General features: G+C 45.0%; 1 long non-coding RNA gene across 2 annotated transcripts in view; it reads right to left on the bottom strand.

Moving 5' to 3' along the window:
- LOC141039264 (uncharacterized) overlaps positions 1-12,871 on the bottom strand; it is a 35,775-nt gene extending 22,904 nt beyond the window's left edge. The window contains exons 1-3 of one of the 2 annotated variants that reach the window (XR_012200185.1): positions 11,960-12,871; positions 11,743-11,890; positions 5,726-6,492 (exon numbers count right to left, since the gene is read on the bottom strand). This is a non-coding gene — a long non-coding RNA (uncharacterized lncRNA). Of the gene's footprint in view, positions 1-5,725; positions 6,493-11,742; positions 11,891-11,959 lie in introns of those variants that run through there. The other variant, XR_012200186.1, reaches the window with a different exon arrangement.
- Positions 12,872-19,519: the final 6,648 nt, after the last annotated feature.

Genomic DNA, 19,519 nt, shown 5'->3' with positions numbered 1-19,519 from the left:
AATCAATCCCGTATACAATTCCCTTTGTCTATCGGTATGTTACTTGCCCGAGATTCCATCGTCGGTATCCCAATACCTCGTTCAATCTCGTTACCGGCAAGTCTCTTTACTCGTTCCGTAACGCATGATCCCGTGGCTAACTCCTTAGTCACATTGAGCTCATTATGATGATGCATTACCGAGTGGGCCCAGAGATACCTCTCCGTCATACGAAGTGACAAATCCCAGTCTCGATTCGTGCCAACCCAACAGACACTTTCGGAGATACCTGCAGTGCACCTTTATAGCCACCCAGTTACGTTGTGACGTTTGGTACACCCAAAGCATTCCTACGGTATCCGGGAGTTGCACAATCTCATGGTCTAAGGAAATGATACTTGACATTAGAAAAGCTCTTAGCAAACGAACTACACGATCTTGTGCTATGCTTAGGATTGGGTCTTGTCCATCACATCATTCTCCTAATGATGTGATCCCGTTATCAATGACATCCAATGTCCATGGTCAGGAAACCATAACCATCTATTGATCAACGAGCTAGTCAACTAGAGGCTTACTAGGGACATGTTGTGGTCTATGTATTCACACATGTATTACGGTTTCCAGTTAATACAATTATAGCATGAACAATAGACAATTATCATGAACAAGGAAATACAATAATAACCATTTTATTATTGCCTCTAGGGCATATTTCCAACATGCTAGCCTTCTTAAGGCAAACTTGTTTAACTTATGTCTGTACTCAGATATTATTGCTTCCGCTGACTCGTCTATGATCGAGCACTTGTATTCGAGCCCTCGAGGCCCCTGGCTTGTATTATGATGCTTGTATGACCTATTTTATTCTTAGAGTTGTGTTGTGATATCTTCCCGTGAGTCCCTGATCTTGATCGTACACGTTTGCGTGTATGATTAGTGTACGGTCAAATCGGGGGCGTCACAAGTTGGTATCAGAGCCGACTGCCTGTAGGAATCCCCCTTTCCAACTCCTTGGCCGAAGTCGAGTCTAGTCAATGAAAAACTTTTACTAACATGGCTGTGTGGCTTTCGGGCCCACGTCACCATTGGGTGGTATTAGGATCTTTTACTCCTTGCCTATACTCTGGGACTCTGATCTCTCTCCTATTCGGGTTAAATGAATTTTGCTAAATCTAACATTAGGATCTCGTTATCACTTTCACCCGGAGAGCCCCTTATTACTGATGATCGTCTGCTGCATGTGAAGACCCTGAAGATACTCTCCGCTGATAACCCGAGAACTTGTGTTCATCACTTTTGCAATTCCCTTCCATCGATAAACTCCTATGGATAACCATGTATACTCGCCATTCATACAATGTCTCCCAGTTGATCTTGTTACCACAAGATACCCCGAAATTCTCTCTGTTGTTCCGAGAATCCTTTGAGCTTACCGCCTTGCTGTTCTTTGTCACCTGAATACCCCTACGGATAATTCTCGCACTTACCGAGTATCCGCTCACCCCCAGTTGATTCAAGTATTTCACAAAAGTGTTCAAAATACCATTCGATCTTCCGAGAATCCTCAGGAGCCTTTTTGCTCTTGAAATTCTTGCTTACTTGCATTATGATTAATCTTAAGTCTCGCAATCTTATTGGCATCTCTTGTCATTATCATTTTGAGTCCGTTGATTCAATTTGTTGTGAATGCTCGCGATCCTCAATCAGAGCCTAGAATTCATCCTTCCGGCTCAGACGTCATTTGAAACGTGAACTGGTTATCGACCAATCAAATTGCCGTCGATTGTACCCCTAAGTCTATTCAACTTATCCATTCTTAATCAGACCATTGGCTTTTGATCCCTTGATTTGGAAATGATAATTCCTTTGCATTTGAGATTTGAATTACTCAGTTGTTTTTATAGTCCGATGCCCTTTCGTTCCTTCTTCCTCTGATAGAGTACTGATACTCGCATCAGCTCCGTTGTAGACCACAAGACCCCTTGTTGGGTTATTATCCGACAGTGTCCTTCATATTCAATAACCTTGTGATCATTTCCATGGATATATAATGCCTTTGGTAATTTGTATCCTCTGCTTGATAACCATACTCTACTTTTGACCTGGTAATTTTACTCTTGAAGTTTGAGGTATATGTTTCTAAGATGCCCCGATGAATTAAACCTATACCTTCCCTAAAAACCGTATGAACCCGAAGGTTTTCACAAGTCATACCCTTCTGGTATTTTACCAGATAACTTTCTACTATACAACTTCATCGAATGCGAGAAGTGAATGAAAGGTTATGCATTGGAGAAGTGGGAGTCGACCTTGAACTTTGTGTTCATGCCCATGGACACGATGTAGATCTTATCATTAAAGCTTCTCTTAAATTAATTATTCCCTAGGTATAAGTTCATCTTATATCTGGGATCTGGCCTTTTGCAATCGTGGTTCTGACCATGTTCTCCTTTAAATACCATTTCTCGTGCAAGTTTAAGCACTTGTCCTCTGCAGAGCAATACCCCCGTCCAACCTCTACTTTGGTTTGTCGTCGAGTATTACCCCCTGGTATCTCAAGATTATCACGGAACTGCATAACTTCTTATGAGTTCTTCATCAAGTGCTACATTCTCATTGATTCCAATTTTTCATGGGCTCTGAGTTATTAAACACTCAAAGACACCGATAACTGAACCGAGTCCGCACTACGGTTCAACAACTCTTAGTAATCTTCTTTACTTACGAGTTTGTACCCGATCACGTCATTCCTAGCTTGTTTGGCTATATCATTATCGTGCTAAATTTTAACTGTGCTACATGGTCCTTATTCCCGAAGCACAACTTTCGACGATGAGCTAAGCTTACGTCGATCTTTCTCGTCATATCATTTCACCTTGAACAACAAGCTTGATTTCGAGTTTGTGTCGTACCCATGGTTCCAATAACCTTTCGCTTCATCATTCCTTTGACTTGATGTCGTCGCTAATTGATTACATCTTCTTGAAATCTCTCGACAAATGTGTCGTGGTCATCATCAACCTTATGAGCTCGTCCTGGATATCAATCGGATTCATGAAGAGAAATACCATCCTTGCCCTCGAAGAGTTGTGTTATCATCGGCCACTTTATTGCCTTCCCTCCAACACAAACTTGTTCGTATTTTGTGTTGTACCTTGAGTTCCTTGCTACCCAGCATTGTTCTTCTTTACCTTGAAATATTACCACCTTTTATGTCAAGAATGTCGTGGAAATTTCACCACCTCTTAAGAACTCTTGCTATGGTGATACCTTTCACCATCACCATTCTTTCTTAGGGTCCTCGTGTTGGTTCCAACCGGGGTACCAACAAGTGAGCGGTGCTGTTTGGATTCTGCCCTTCTAGCAACCCTATTGCTTTGAAGTTAATGGCCGGCCGTTCATTCTTAGACTATTGATTATTAAATCACAATTCGGACGTTGGTCGTACAACCCAGCCCATATTTTGGGTGCACCTTTCAACCAATGTTTAATTGTGTATGTTTTCCTCGAGCATACATCATTATACCATTTGATCTGACAAATGTTATCCCCTTGTTCACATAGTTGTGGAAATCCATCTTTTGTTAATCTCGATGAATTGTCGCTGATTCCACCAGCCACCTCCCCATCCTCTCGTTGGTTTACTGATGAACTCTTGTTTCGGAACTCGCTTCCATAGTTCATTTCCCGAGAATCTTACAATGTCATCTCTTCAAATTGTGTCGCACCTTTTCTTCTCAGGCATCCTAAGTCTAAGGTATCGTGACACCAATCAGATCTGAATCTCGGTCAGATATGATGGTTGGAACATATTTCCAAGAGTTATAACATCTTTACATGATCGGGTAAGGTGATGTCATGCCTAGCACACCTGGCCGGAGCACCTATTGTTATAAGTTTTCCCTTTTTAGCAAGGTTAGCTATTCTTCCATGAGGAAATTGTAAGACTTACTCTATAAGTTGTTCCTGATGGATCCTTTGTGTATCCATAGTCTGATCTTACCTAATGACCATGTCAATGCTATCTCGAAGCATGTCTGTGGTACTCCGATCTTCAATAAAAACATTTGAAGCACAATGCTAAATTTTCGTTATCAATTATTCAAACACCGTTCTTTGGGTAATGTCATGAACTTCCTCTTCCCTAACCTAAATGGTTCTCTTCTAACCATTTTCCTTGGGAAGGATATACCCCCTGAAATATGTGTTTAAACACATTTTCCTTTCCATTGTTCTGTTTACTCTGATAATCATATTTTCCTTTCCATTGGTTGGCTTAACGTTTCTGGTGATCATTACGATCTAAGCAGTATTAATTCCCTGCTTGTGCAAACACCTCGGTATACAACTCTGTCAGTAAGACCCTGTTACTATTGTTGGTGACATTCCGGTAACCACCGATGGACGAGAACTTTGCCTATTGGTCCGCCTCGTTTCAACGAGCAGGAAAATGGTTCTCTTCGTCCCTCGCCCTTGGTACCGACGATGTTGCTGACATATAACTGACAGGATACCCTCTGACATGCCTCGCTATCATGATCATGCAAGATGTCACCGCCCTTCCTACTTTAACCACATGGTGGGCCCATAACCCACAGTTCCACAGGATCAAAACCTGACTCTCCTGTGCACCCCCTGTTCCCAAAATTATTCATCGCGCATGGCCTCGTATGTAATTCACGGACCACCGTCCTACTGATCTATACTGGCATCAGACATAATACTTATTCCGATTGCTTTGAACCCCTTTCACACTTTGTTTCAGGCTTCGAACGATTGCCTACCCGTTTGAAACTTCTCATGGTACTTTCTTACTTGCTCTCGGCTTTTTCTTAAGATTTAGTTCGAGAGTTACTTTCCGCCACCTTCCCCGATGATATTGACCAGATAGTCAACCTTGCAGAGGTCCGATTCTTCCAGAATACCACCCTTACTCTGTCGTAAGTACGATGGAGATCCCGAAGAAAGGATGACGACTTGATCATGGTGACTTGAAGCAGAGTAATGAAGACATCAACGGAAGGGATCAACCTCTTCGAAAGGGCAGCCAAGACCGATAAGACTCGTTAGGTTTTTCTCTACCAGCACTTTTCCCCCTTACTCCACCTCTTAAATCTCGGGACGAGATTTCTTGTAGTGGAGGAGAATTGTGAGCCCGGATAATTAAAGCTACAGTGAACCTCTTCTAATGATGCCACATCACCTCGATTATAGTTGCTAATCTCGAGTTAGTTCGAAACCGATTCAAATTCAAATTCAAAATCAGGCAAACAATAAAAGTTTTCAAATATTAAAACTAAAATGATCGGAGTGAACCAAATACTGCATAGGTAATTGTGGTGAAGAAGCAACATTTTTATAAAGTGTTTAAATGCTCTAATATAAATAAAATAGTAGCAAACATAATTATTTAAATGCCTTTACTAATTGATAAAATATCAAACTATAATATTTGGGGACTAGACTTCTAGTGGCAGTGCAGCATATTGCATAGTATTTATGTGTTAAGGCTCCACTTTTTACAAAATTCATTTGGATCAAGTTTTAAATGGAAAACAACAGCTAATTAAAATAAAACAGAAAAGGAAAGGTAAATAAAAAAAGGCAAGAAAAGAAAACAGAACCCCCCCCCCGCGCTGGGCCAAGTGGCCCAGCTGGCCTCAGCCGCCTGAACGGGCCGGCCCACCTTCCTCCCTTAACCCCCTCACCCCACAAACCCTAACACCCACGACCCCACTTTCCCCCGATCCCCCTCTCTCGCTCGGTTCCCTCCCCCTCCGATCTGGATCGGGGGCAACGACCCCGTCGCCTAGCGCTCGCCGCCGCTCGGAGCCTCCCTCGCTGGACCGCTTCTACCTCGACTCCTCCGCCTCCCCGTTCTAGAGCTGGGCGCCCATGCCGCCGCCCGACGCCGCAGGACACCTTCGCCACCCGAGGACCGCTCCGCCGCCTCGACCACGCCTCCTCGCCGGACTACCTCCCCGGCGTCGCGTCGTCCTCGTCCCCCACCTCAAGCCCCGCTGCCATTGCCCTACACTACCCGGTGAGGGCCATGCCCTCTTCTCTCTCCCCCGTCCCCTACGCTCCCTCGGTGAGGCCCCCGGCCTCCTCTTCTCTCCCCGTCACCGTCGACCGTCCCGTTGCACCGTCTGGATCGCCGAACGCCACCACGACCACCGCACCGCACCGCCTCCCCCCTCCTCGCGCTCGCTCGCGCCCCTCGCGCACCCATGGTCGTGCGCGCTCGCGCCGACCGCAGCCGTTGCGGCTCCCCTGCCGCCCTGCCACTGCGCCTGCCTCCGCCTGCAACTCCCAGCGCCTCCCCTGCCGCTGCTCCACGCCAGCGCGCCGCCCTGGCCCGCCTTCTCCCTGCGACCGCCCTACCGTGGTCGCCGGCGCCCCGCAGCGCCCAAATCGGGTGCGCCCCGCGGGCCAGTGCCCGTTCGGGCTGTGCCCAATAGCCCAGCACCCGATTGGCCCCCTGGCCCAATGACAAGTGGGGCCCAGACCCTGAGAACGTTAAAAAAAGAATTAAAAAAATATAAATAATAATAATAATATATTAAAAATAATTAATTAATTAAAGAATTAATTAACCTAATTAATTTTTGATTAATTAAACTAATCAAATAACTAAACTAATTAAACTGTTAGTTAATTAATTAATCAGTCAATGATAGTGGGGCCCACCCCTAATTAATCCTGATTAGGTTAATTAATATGTTTAATTAATATGTGTCACTGACCAGTGGGTCCCACTGGTCAGGTTGACCAGTCAACCCCTGTTGACTGTTGACGTTAGCATGACATCATGCTGATGTCATAAATCCAATTTCGAATTAAATTAAAGTAATTAAATAAATCCTAAAATGATTAAATCTTTAGAAAATCATATAAAATAATCCGTATCTCGGATGAAAACACTTTGTACATGAAAGTTGCTCAGAACGACAAGACGAATCCGGATACGCAGCCTGTTCGTCCGCCGCATATCCCTAGCATAGCAAACACGCAACTTTCCCCCTCCGGTTCATCTGTGTGAAAACACGAAACACCGGGAATATTTTCCCGGATGTTTCCACTTTCGCCGGTATCACCTATCCCTACGTTAGGTCACCCCTAGCACAACGTATCGCCGCGTCTTGCTTTGTGTTACATTTGATTGCTCTGTTATTTATTGTGTTCCCCCTCCGTTACTTCTTTCTGGTAGGCTTCGAGACCGTTGCCGATACCCCTGTGATCGGCTACATCGACGACGACCCCCTCCTTGCCAGAGCAACTAGGCAAGCCCCCCCCTTGATCATCAGATATCGCCTATTCTTCTCTATACTGCTTGCATTAGAGTAGTGTAGCATGTTACTGATTTCGGTTAATCCTATTCTGTTGCATAGCCTCTCATTGTTGCTACAGTTGTTACCCTTACCTGCTATCCTACTGCTTAGTATAGGATGCTAGTGTTCCATCAGTGGCCCTACACTCTTGTCCGTCTGCCATGCTATACTACTGGGCCGTGATCACTTCGGGAGGTGATCACGGGTATATGCTATATACTTTATATACATGACACATGTGGTGACTAAAGTCGGGTCGGCTCGTTGAGTACCCGCAAGTGATTCTGATGAGGGGGCTGAAAGGACAGGTGGCTCCATCCCGGTAGAGGTGGGCCTGGGTTCCTGACGGCCCCCGACTGTTACTTTGTGGCGGAGCGACAGGGCAGGTTGAGACCACCTAGGAGAGAGGTGGGCCTGACCCTGGTCGGCGTTCGCGGATACTTTACACGCTTAACGAGATCTTGGTATTTGATCTGAGTCTGGCCATTTGGTCTATACGCACTAACCAACTACACGGGAACAGTTATGGGCACTCGACGTCGTGGTATCAGCCGAAGCTCTTTTGACGTCAGCGACGGAGCGGCGTGCGCCGGATTGGACTGGAACGCCTGCTAGGCTAGGTCTGCTTCCGGCCGCCCTCGCAACATGCAGGTGTGCAATGGGCGATGGGCCCAGACCCCTGCGCGCATAGGATTTAGACCGGCGTGCTGACCTCTCTGTTGAAAGTAGGTGGGGCTGCGATGTGTTGATCTTTCGAGGCCGGGCATGACCCAGAAAAGTGTGTCTGGCCAAATGGGATCGAGCGTGTTGGGTTATGTGGTGCACCCCTGCAGGGAAGTTTATCTATTCGAATAGCCGTGTCCCTCGGTAAAAGGACGACCCGGAGTTGTACCTTGACATTATGACAACTAGAACCGGATACTTAATAAAACACACCCTTCCAAGTGCCAGATATAACCCGGTGATCGCTCTCTAACAGGGCGACGAGGAGGGGATCGCCGGGTAGGATTATGCTATGCGATGCTACTTGGAGGACTTCAATCTACTCTCTTCTACATGCTGCAAGATGGAGGTGGCCTGAAGCGTAGTCTTCGACAGGATTAGCTATCCCCCCTTATTCTGGCATTCTGCAGTTTAGTCCATCGATATGGCCCTTTACACATATACCCATGCATATGTAGTGTAGCTCCTTGCTTGCGAGTACTTTGGATGAGTACTCACGGTTGCTTCTCTCCCTCTTTTCCCCCTTTCCTTTCTACCTGGTTGTCGCAACCAGATGCTGGAGTCCAGGAGCCTGACGCCACTGTCGACGACGACTCCTACGACACTGGAGGTGCCTACTACTACGTGCAGCCCGCTGACGACGACCAGGAGTAGTTAGGAGGATCCCAGGCAGGAGGCCTGCGCCTCTTTCGATCTGTATCCCAGTTTGTGCTAGCCTTCTTAAGGCAAACTTGTTTAACTTATGTCTGTACTCAGATATTATTGCTTCCGCTGACTCGTCTATGATCGAGCACTTGTATTCGAGCCCTCGAGGCCCCTGGCTTGTATTATGATGCTTGCATGACCTATTTTATTTTTAGAGTTGTGTTGTGATATCTTCCCGTGAGTTCCTGATCTTGATCGTACACGTTTGCATGTATGATTAGTGTACGGTCAAATCGGGGGCGTCACAGCCGCGCCGCCAGGGCTTTGCCCGGCAACGCCTCCGGCGACGGCGAGAGGAGAGGGAGGCGCAGGGGGGCCTGCTTGAGCCCGCAGGGGCGCCCCGGTGCGGCCGCACTGGAGCGGGACAGGAAGAGGGGGAGGGCCCAACTCAAACTCCTCCGCGGGGAGAGGGCTGGCGACGGCGCCGGGCTTGGGGATGGATGGAGAGAGGACGCCGGGAGGGTCCCGGATCTGTTCTTGGCTGGGCCTGAGGTGGCCGGAGGAGGGAGATCAGCCGGCGGCGGCGGCGCGTGCGCGAGCGCGAGAGAGGAATGGCAGCTATCACAACCTTCCCGAAAGAATGACTTCAGGGCAAACGAGAAATTTGTAAGTATAAAAGCGTAAATAGTAACTTCTATATAGTGTCGATTTTGGTTTCTTTCGCCCAGAGTACAAGAAAGTCATTCATTCGTGAATCTTTTCACATGAATATAACACAATATCATGTCTGTTGTAAGGAAATCATGATTTTTTTTTCACTTTTTTTGCAATTTCTAAATTATTTTTCTCAATGCGGATGCATCGGCACTCGAGACCCAAAGATACGCGCACCAATCTCAAACTGGTTGGAGGAACTCAATTATTACCGGTTCCAAAGAGGAACGCTAATAAGTATATACTTCCGGTTGGGTTTATGAAATCGGGGGTTCAGATCTTTGATTGGACTAACAAAATATGTATAATATGCCGAAAATTATATGGTTAGAAACTTTGTCTCACGACAAATTTAAAGATATATTTACCTTGTCAAATTGCGCCTGCACGACTTATATAGGTAATGAATAATGGTAAATACATTCATGCCATCAACAACTTGTTAGAGCATCTCCAACAACTTATGAGTTAATTTGTTGGTAAATATAACCATGTCATCAACCAACAATGTACGTATCATACAAGTACTCCAATGGTTGTTTGTAAGATTAACCAATAGGAGGTGAGAGAATATGGAAGCTTGCACTCTTTCTTTGTCTTGGACCTTGTCCACAAGTTGTTGGTTCATGTCCATACAAACTCACTCTCTCTTTATTTATTAATTGACACGTCATCAAAAGATGTTTATATGGCAAATTTACTTACATCCATCTTATAGCTATTGGAGATGCCCTTACTAGCATCATTAATTGGTAAATGCGATTAAACCCGCATTAGTAAAATTACTGGCCAATAAAATCCAAATTTTGAAAAGGATCTTTAAGCAGTCCCTTCACCAAGCAATTTCGTTTAGAGGGAATCTTCACCAACCAGTTATATTCTCTTAGTACCTGCCTTTTGTAGTTGAAAAATATGAAATGACTCTTAACTAGTCCCACCTCCTCGAATATATTTCTCGCATGGATGCCGAGGTAACTTCGTAGAGCGAAATAACAGAAATATACTTATATTCTACTACAGAAAGAGCACTTACAACCAGACCCCTCAAATCCTCCTCAAATGTTCGAGCGAACAACCCTGACCAAAAATAGCCACCCAACATGCCCCTCATAGCCAATCCAAACGTCTGGGAAGTCCAGCAGCCCTCAAACCCAACCATATCTGGGGTGAATATGAGGCGGTCTAGACACGACCGCCAAGTAAGACCTACTCAGGTTGAACTAGACCAACCACACATATACCACACCCCAGTCCTCACTCTCGACCACTCCACTCCACTCCCTTCCCCTCCCCTCCTCATCGCCCTCCGCTCTAACATGGTCTGCTCTACAAGCGAGGCCAACCCAACCGATTGGTATGCGCTCGCAGCCGAGGATTCGAGCTCGATGTCGTGCAATGAGGACCTTGCCCTCCGCCACTCGTGGTGGACAAGGGCGGCTCTTCGAGCTTCGCGCCGCACCCCCCCCCCCCCCACCCCCACCCCCTCAGCCGCTTGCCAGGGTGAATGCAGCGGCAGAAGCAGCTACGGGTGGAGGCACTCTATACTGTCCCTTGTGGACCGATGTCGATTGTGTAGCTCCGACGTGTCACCATCGGCACACACTCTCAGTAACCCATGGTTGCTCGTGCCACGCCATCTGAGCCAGCGGCGGCTCCTAAGTCCGAGGCACGGGCAGCTCGGCGTGCTCGGGAGAAGACCCGGAGAGCCAGATCTAACCTGTCCGGCTCCACTCTAATTGTCTGTCTGCCGTCCTTCTCCAATGACGAGCAGGTCGTCCACCGGAAGTCCTGTGTCGGCTAACCTCTGCCGAGACAGACGCCCGTCGCTACCATCGTAAGAACGTGAAGGCATTGCCAGAGGGCATTGAGGCGCCCAGGCGGCCGATGACTGAGAAAGAGGCGTCCACGGCCTAAGCACGCTGCCTCGCTGTAGAGCAGGCCCATGCCACCAGACATCTCGTTGGTCTGCGCTACACCCACCCCCCCCCCCCCCCCCCCCCCCCCCCCCCCCCCCCCCCCCGAACAACCCCTATGCGTTCGCCATGTACTGCAGTAGTTGCAGAGACGACAATGGGAAGGACAACACACCATGCCTGTGAATTCTATCTTGTCCTTAATTTCATGTATATATAACTACTAGTAGTAGAATTGTCTTTTTCGGTGTTGAACTACTGTCTGTTTTGGATGACGGACGCTAAACTACAATGAACTAGTATGATCTTCTGGTAGTCCGATGCAATGTAATGAATCCTCTAAGAGCATCTTCAACAACACGCCAAAAAAGAGACCAATATCTAAAATTTGAAGTTTTTTTCTTCTTTTAACATGATTAAGAGGATAGATGTACCTTAGGTCATGTGTACAACATGAGATGTCTTGGAGAAGAAGATTCTCGAAAAGTAGCTCTCTTGGGAAGATGTACACCGGAGTCAGGTTGGTGCGGCAAAACTCCTGAAGAAATGTGGCAGTCTTCCGCTTGCTCTGTATAGTGTGGCCTGCCAATTAAGTTGTGAAAATATACCCATGGGGAAATTCTGCAACAAATTGTCCAACGACCTGGGTACCTATCTGGTACACAAGGACGATGAGCCTAACTTTGCAATGCTTCGAGGTGTGATTAGGGGAAATTACACCAGTCTGGCAGGTCTTGCTTGCTGTATCTAGGTATATTCCCAATCGATCATCCCTTCAGGAAGAATGTCATAATCAGGAAGGCGGCAACATGCACAACAACAGCTCTCAGAAAGGCGGAGCCGCGACAGCGGTGCAGGGCGCCCACGCGTAGTTGCAAACAATAATGTGAAAGCAAGTTGTAGTGCAAACTTGAAGGGAAAGAAATAAAAAAATAGGTTTGTGGAGTGTAAGTTATTTTTTAGGTGGAGTACAAACTTCTTAGCTTGCCTTGAATGTTATGATGCAGAGCCTTAACAATAAAGTTGATTCTTTATGCTAAAAAAAGTTCTTTATCCGTTTGGTTGAGTTGTATGCAATGTCGTGTTCTCCTACCAAAAAAAGGCCGGGCATGTGATGATTCTTGTCTTGTTTGCAGTATACGTGTAATACAGGACCAAGATATGACAACCTTCCATGATGCTCCATGCAAGATTTCATTCACCCTTTTCTGCTCCAGATAGATAAGGATCACTTTATTTGATGATGTGTAGGCACGTAATACTCTAAATAAAGCCAAATGGGATATCTTCGTTCAAGCTACCACCATCCATGTGAAGCTAGCAAGGAGTACACCGTTAGCTTACTTTGTGTGGCAACTACACGTTATAAGGAGTCGAGCTTGATTGCCTATAAATACACATTAAGCTGAGGACATGACAGTTCAACATCTCACAGTCACACACGTGATTTAATCAGTCTCACGGGTTTGATCTTCTCTTTCATTATAGTTTTCTCCAGGTGTTTTTCTGTGACAATTTCGGTTATTTGTTTTGATCAAAGGAAGCAAGCATCACAAGGATGAGTTCCGTGGAGAAGAAGCTGGAGGGAGGGAACACCGATACTGGTGACCATCACAACCAGAAGACAGAGTGGCCAGAGTTGGTGGGGAAGTCGGTGGAGGAGGCCAAGAAGGTGATTTTGCAGGACAAGCCAGAGGCGCGGATCGTAGTTCTGCCGGTGGGGACAATTGTGACCATGGAATATCGAATCGACCGCGTCCGCCTCTTTGTTGACAGTCTCGACAACATTGGCCAGGTCCCCAGGGTCGGCTAGCAAGCTTCAGAGCTAGCCTGCTCCTGGCGTATATGTATTGTGGCTTGATAAGCTCTTCTTGGATATAGCAAGATTGAGATATATATATATCATATACAATAAGAGTTGCTGCATGGTAAGTGAATGGATAATAGAATAAGTCAAAGAGCACGTAATATGGTTAAGGTTTATATGTAAGCGTGCTTGATGTCGGATATGTACATCTATCTGTTTAAATATGGATACCATATATTCCATCCAAATGTTCAAAAAGAGCGCGTAATATGGTTAAGGTTTGTATGTAAGCGTGCTTGATGTCGTATATGTACATCTATCTGTTTAAATACGGATACCATATATTCCATCCAAATGTTCAGTTTTATTAAGGTAACTCGACGAATGGGCATGGCCATGCAATCTATTTGAGAAGGTAGAATTGAAATAGCTTATGTGGAAAACCAGAACGTGGCACTTGAAAAACACGATTATGAAAGATAACCGTCAAAACCATAAAAGTAGGAGAACCACCTAGTAAAACTAGAGCTGAAGCAAGGGCAAACAAGTAACTATGTTGGTATCCTAGTGTTGTCCACCTTTTGCCAGCCCCCCCCCCCCCCCTCACAAAGAAAAAACAAGTACCCAAGAAGTTGGCCTCCACCACCAAGCACATCCATCGACCATGCGTAGGGTGTGAGCTCTTTGGTGACTATTCCAAGAAGAAAATGAAAACTATGGGTGCCACTACCACCAGAAACACCTTGGACTCAAGTATCTCACTTAGAGAATTGCACATCACCGCCTCAATGAGCCCAGGGGAAGGTCCGCCTTATCTTACCACTGGCGTGTCCCTTCATATCCAGATGACCATTATCCAACAAAGAAGATCAAACATACTATTTTGATGATGCTTTCAAGGAGGGCAAGACGCCCTACAAGCACCGTCAATGGTGGCGTATACACTTGTCGACTCATAGTTTTTGCCAAAAGTGTTGCGTCATCTGGCCAATGAATCCCGGGGTGGAGGCCTAACACCAACTTGTGCCATATCTGATATTAGTAACACCTTGCAGCACATGATTTGTGACAACGGTCTCAATTACAACACAATCTCTTATCTAACCATTGTCCATGTTAGGAGATATATTCTATGTCAATCACGTCTGAATCTGCACCACTCACTATCTTTTATATTATTATCTTTCGGTCCTTGAAGCTTAGATAGTATGCATCATACTCTGACATTTCTTGATTATGGATCCAATCCTTGTGTCAAATATGTTAGATTAATCCGAGGCACATCGCGATCGTCCGAGGACCAAGCAATCACACGAGTCATGGTACTGAGATTCGTTAATGAGGTTCACCAACATGGCTATATCCCCAGGCCATGACTACGGTCGCTCGTCCCGTGACACCGCCACAATACCACACTCTGGCTGCCCAGGCACCGGCACATGCCGCCGGCTCTCCCAGCTTGCTTGTGCTATTATGTTGACATATGTTACATTGTGTGTCTACCCTCTCCTTATATAATAGGCCTAGGATACAAGATTCCCACTAGTACACTACACCATATCATGTCTACACACTGTACGACTCCAAATCCAACTATACCTACCTTGTACAAAATATTCGACACAACTCTAACAAACTCCACCCTTGCGAATATTATCAACCATCTTGGATTCATCCATGCGTCAAATCTCCATCTACATTGGACTTCAATGACGCCATGAGCACCACTACTACTCCCAGACTCCATGTGACTCGACCTGCAACTGTAGTTCCCTCTTTTCTTCTTCACAGTCAATACTCAAGCATAATTAAGTTACTATTCACTCTTGTTTGTGCTCCAAACTTTTAGAGTATCCATTCAACACCATCACACATCTCCCATAAAGTCATCATATTCGACAACACACTGGTAGCTTCTTCACTGCATACATGGTTTGATCTTTTTCGTTACCGACTCGTAGCGCAGCGGGAAGTAGAGTCGATGACGATCGGCGGTGCAGATCCCCGCAGCTAGGATTTACAAACCTCCCAACCGCAAGGATCTATACCCTCATCTGCTCCTGAGACAACCCTCCGGGAGGCGGTCGAACAGCCCCCCGGACGGTGTCGCGGACAGCCCTTCGGGAGGACCTTTGAAACTCGAACGGTCACTCGGACAGCCCTTCGGGAGGACCTTCGAAACTCGGACGGTCACACGGACAGCCCTTCGGGAGGCAGTCACGAACTAAGACCGAAACTATGATCTCTCTACAGAGTTGCACACATACGGTGTCATCTATCCGGCAGGGCTTCGCCGTCCAGAACTAGTTCCTGCCGGAACCCAGACAGCCTTACGGCTCTACGAAACTCTTTTCGTGGGAGGGAGAGAAGAAGCCAGATAATGCATGGCATGTGTATGAGAGCAAGGGATGATCCTTTAGGCAGCCCCCTCCACCCCTATTTATAGGCCAAGCCCAAGGGTGGCTTCTCCAAAAGCCAAGGGGGGAAATACCAAAAAGGCCCTCAAGGTGGCTTCTCCAAGAAGCCAAGCAAAAAGCACTTTCACTATTCATGACGACATTTTTCAGCGTCCGTTTGAACTGAAAATATTTATGTGGGCTCAGAACATTTCCAGTACCCACTAAAATAATTTTCAATGCGTTCTGAAACAATTTCGGTTTAGTGATTTTCATCTGCGAAAAGCAAACAAGAATGCGTTTTCACTATTCATGAAGACAATTTTTCGCGTCCACTAAATCCGAAAATATTTCTGTGGGTCTTAGAATAATTCCAGTACCCACTAAAATGATTTTGGATTCGTTTTGAAACAATTTCAGATTAGTGAATTTCATCTGCGAAAAACAGCCAAAGCGGTACCGGCAGCTCCGAAACATTTTCGGTTTTTATTTCTGAAAATTCCAAAAAGTTTCCAGAATGATTCTGGCACCCTCCAAGAATTATCAGGCATGTGCCGAAACCATTTTGACTTAATGGTGTATCCCGAAACAACTTTTCGGTATCATCGAAACTTATCCGATGACCTCTCTCTGCGGTACGATTCCGCTGTCCGAAACTTTTCGGTGTCCGAAACTTTTTCGGTGATTTTCTCTCAGACTCCCTGTCTAGTATTCAGCAGATAGATGACCCTTAAGAGTGTGACCCTATAGGTTCGGTGAAGTATAGACATGACCCGGAACCCCTTCCGATCAATGATCAACATCGGAGCCGTGGACACCCATATTGACCCCTATACCCACACGAATAAATATTCGAGTGAACCTCCAGTTGCCGTGTGCTATTCCTGTTGCTTCATGATATGTTACAAATACCCGAGGTGAGACATGTTGGCATTCCCGTGGATCAACAACTTGTCCACTATGCTAGTTACCTCGTTACCGGTTTTGTTCTCTTTTCTCGTTTCGTGTTCCGGCATCCCCGTGATCAAATCACAAAGTGTCTGGCCAGACGATGATGGACACCGTAACACCGAGAGGGCCCGAGTATATCTCTCCATCGTCGGAGGAGCAAATCCCAATCTCGAGCTATCAAGTCACTTAACATACTTTCCCATGAACCCGTAAGCCGCCGTAATAGCCATCCAGTTACGGATGACGTTTAACAAACCCCAAAGTTCATGAAGCAAGCATGAAGAAACTCGATACTCTGATGGTCTAAGGAATTATGCAAACATTAACTATCTCTGTGTTATAAACCATTAACTTGTGACGAATGTATCTCATAGCATAACATCAATTCGGGTCGATTCAACACAAATGTCCTTCCTGACATTGTGCCCTCAAAATTGCTTGGCATAGACATGCCCATGATTGGGAAAACATAATCATCATGCAACACTTGAGCTAGTCTTAGAGGCACGACTAGGAATACATTTTACCGTTTATTATTCCACACGTGCATATGGGTTCTCCCCAGAGCCTTTATGGATATACGGGCTCGGGAACCACAGCAGTTATAGCATGGAACATAAACATAATTATGAACAGGGAGATAATCAATAACATTTATTATTGCCTCTAGGGCATATCTCCTACAGACTCCCACTTGTACTAGAGACAATAATCTAGCTTATGCTAATGCACTTCACACCTGGGGCACACCGGTGTAAATATGCTTCGCTTGTGGTATAGCCTGATGTCCAACGGATCTGACGACTTCAGTTTCGTGTGTATCTTTGCATGTCCTCGCGTTTTCACGTTTTCACAAAATTCATATTTTGTGTGGACTTGGCTTTGTATGTATGTGAATCACAGGTCGAACCTGGATTCCTCAGACTGAGTTATGGAGCAACTACCTGCAGTAGTGTCCCATTGTCAAAAGCCATCTTGGAACTATACTAAGTTCATGAATGAACTATATGATTCAACATCTTCTTTGTCGCTTCTAAAGCGTCAACATACTTAGCCCTTGTTATAGAATTCGCCACAGTAACTAGTTTGAACAAATTCCAACTAACTGTGCCACCACATTGTGTGTTACACAAAACCCTTAATTTAAATCGAAAATCACATGGAGAAAAGATGAAGACTGTATCGATGTAACATTTTGCAACGAACTCTTCATGATCTCTGCTTGCGAGAAAACCATGTCATCAGTACTTACTCTAGTACTCTGTGACATCTTTCACTGTTGTCCCATGATCAGTAATTTGATCACTTTGGTATCCATACTCGCAACACCTTGGGAGTATCGGACATATCTGGTTGTTTTACATACCATGGAATACATGATTAATCCAAACACAAAAGTGTGTGGAATCTGCATCATGTATTTTACTCATCAGTGTTTTGGGACACCGAGTCTTGCAAAAACTCTTTCCATGTGACTTTGGCAAGAATCACTCCTTGGCATTTTAAATGCTAAAATGTTTTAGCATCTTGTTAATATGTATTTATTGCTTAGCCCCATTAGGTAAATCTATCTCCATAGATCATCATGCCTAATATTGAGGCTATTTAGCCTAAGCATTTCATCGAAAAACTATTTTCAAATGAAGTCCTAATTCGTGTCAAGAAATTTATTTCCAATTACCAATGTGCCAAGCACATAAGGTTTTTAGAAATATTATTACGCTCCCACTTACTTTCTTGAATTACAAGCATCTTCATTACCCATTGATGAAGTCAAAACCCCTTTGACCATTTCATCAAAACACGAAGATTCCAACTCCATTTTGCTCTCTTCTGTCCATTGTTGGAACTCTGAAGTTTGCATACCTACTAACATCCTCTGGATCGACAAATTACTTTGGACTGTATCATATACAAGTCCTAGCTTTCATTTCCATCAGATGGAAATCCTTTTATCATCCATGTTTCATATCTCATGATTGAAATATGTATTAATTGCTAGTTCAACCCGAACCGACTTTAAGCATCGCTACGATGAAAACAACCTCATCATAGTCAACTCTTGAACTTGTTATTTCAACAAGTCGAGCTTTATGGATAAAACATTTTTATCCGTATCAGTTTTAAGTTCCATAAATATTTGTTAGACTCTAAGTCTTCCGAAAGGTGTATCAAGGTTTAAATCTTGAATCACTTATATGGAAACTAACTCGGGTTGTATTGGCATTTAGCCAATTCCGGAGTCATGGCCCATCAACGCTTCCTTGTGTATCGTAGGTATAATGTTGTCTAACAACAATATCTCGTTTGCGCACCTGAGAGGTTTGCACGAGCCTTGCCTACGTGGTTCAGCTGCAAGTTCGACCGAAGTTCATACATTTTATTGTAGAGACTTCCGTATCAGTCGCAGTAGGAAACTCTGGAATTACTTCCAAGGTCTCTTTCCTTTGATCTGATGACGTAGATACTGTTTATCTCGTCGAGTTGCACTATTCTCCCACTCACCTTTTTGAAAGAACCATTATCTTTAAAAGCACACCGTTTCGCAGCAAAACTATTTGCCTCGGTATAGTGAGGGAGGAATACCCAACATTTTGGTATAACCTACAAAGTAGCACTTGTCTGATTTGGAATAGGTTTGTAACCTTTTACACAAGCCCCATATTCCAAATGTTAAGAAAAGATATAACATGGTTGGGCGTATCATACCATGGCTTCATTTCAACAGACCCGATGTAGCTCTTTTCAGTGTAAAAGCCGCAGTCTCTAAAGCATCACTTTAAAAGGGATAATGGCAAATTTATTTATGTCATCTTTGACCTTACCATGTCATAAATGGTTTGATTACATCTCCACAGACTTTCCACTTGCAGTGGTGTTCCGGAAGGTGCAAGTTATGAAACCCCTTTCACAACTCATCAGACATTCGCTAAACATGTAACTCAAATATTCCTTTGTGCAATCAAATTGCAGAAACATAATTTTCTTGTTACAATAACTTCTACTTCATTTTTGAGAACCTTTCGAATGATTTCAAAAGATCCAGACTTACGTCTC

The sequence above is a fragment of the Aegilops tauschii genome, chromosome 1 (assembly GCF_002575655.3).
Source record: "Aegilops tauschii subsp. strangulata cultivar AL8/78 chromosome 1, Aet v6.0, whole genome shotgun sequence".
NCBI classification, from domain to species: Eukaryota; Viridiplantae; Streptophyta; class Magnoliopsida; order Poales; family Poaceae; genus Aegilops; species Aegilops tauschii.
Note: the sequence above shows the minus strand (reverse complement) of the source record. Positions and strands in the feature narration are given on the sequence as shown.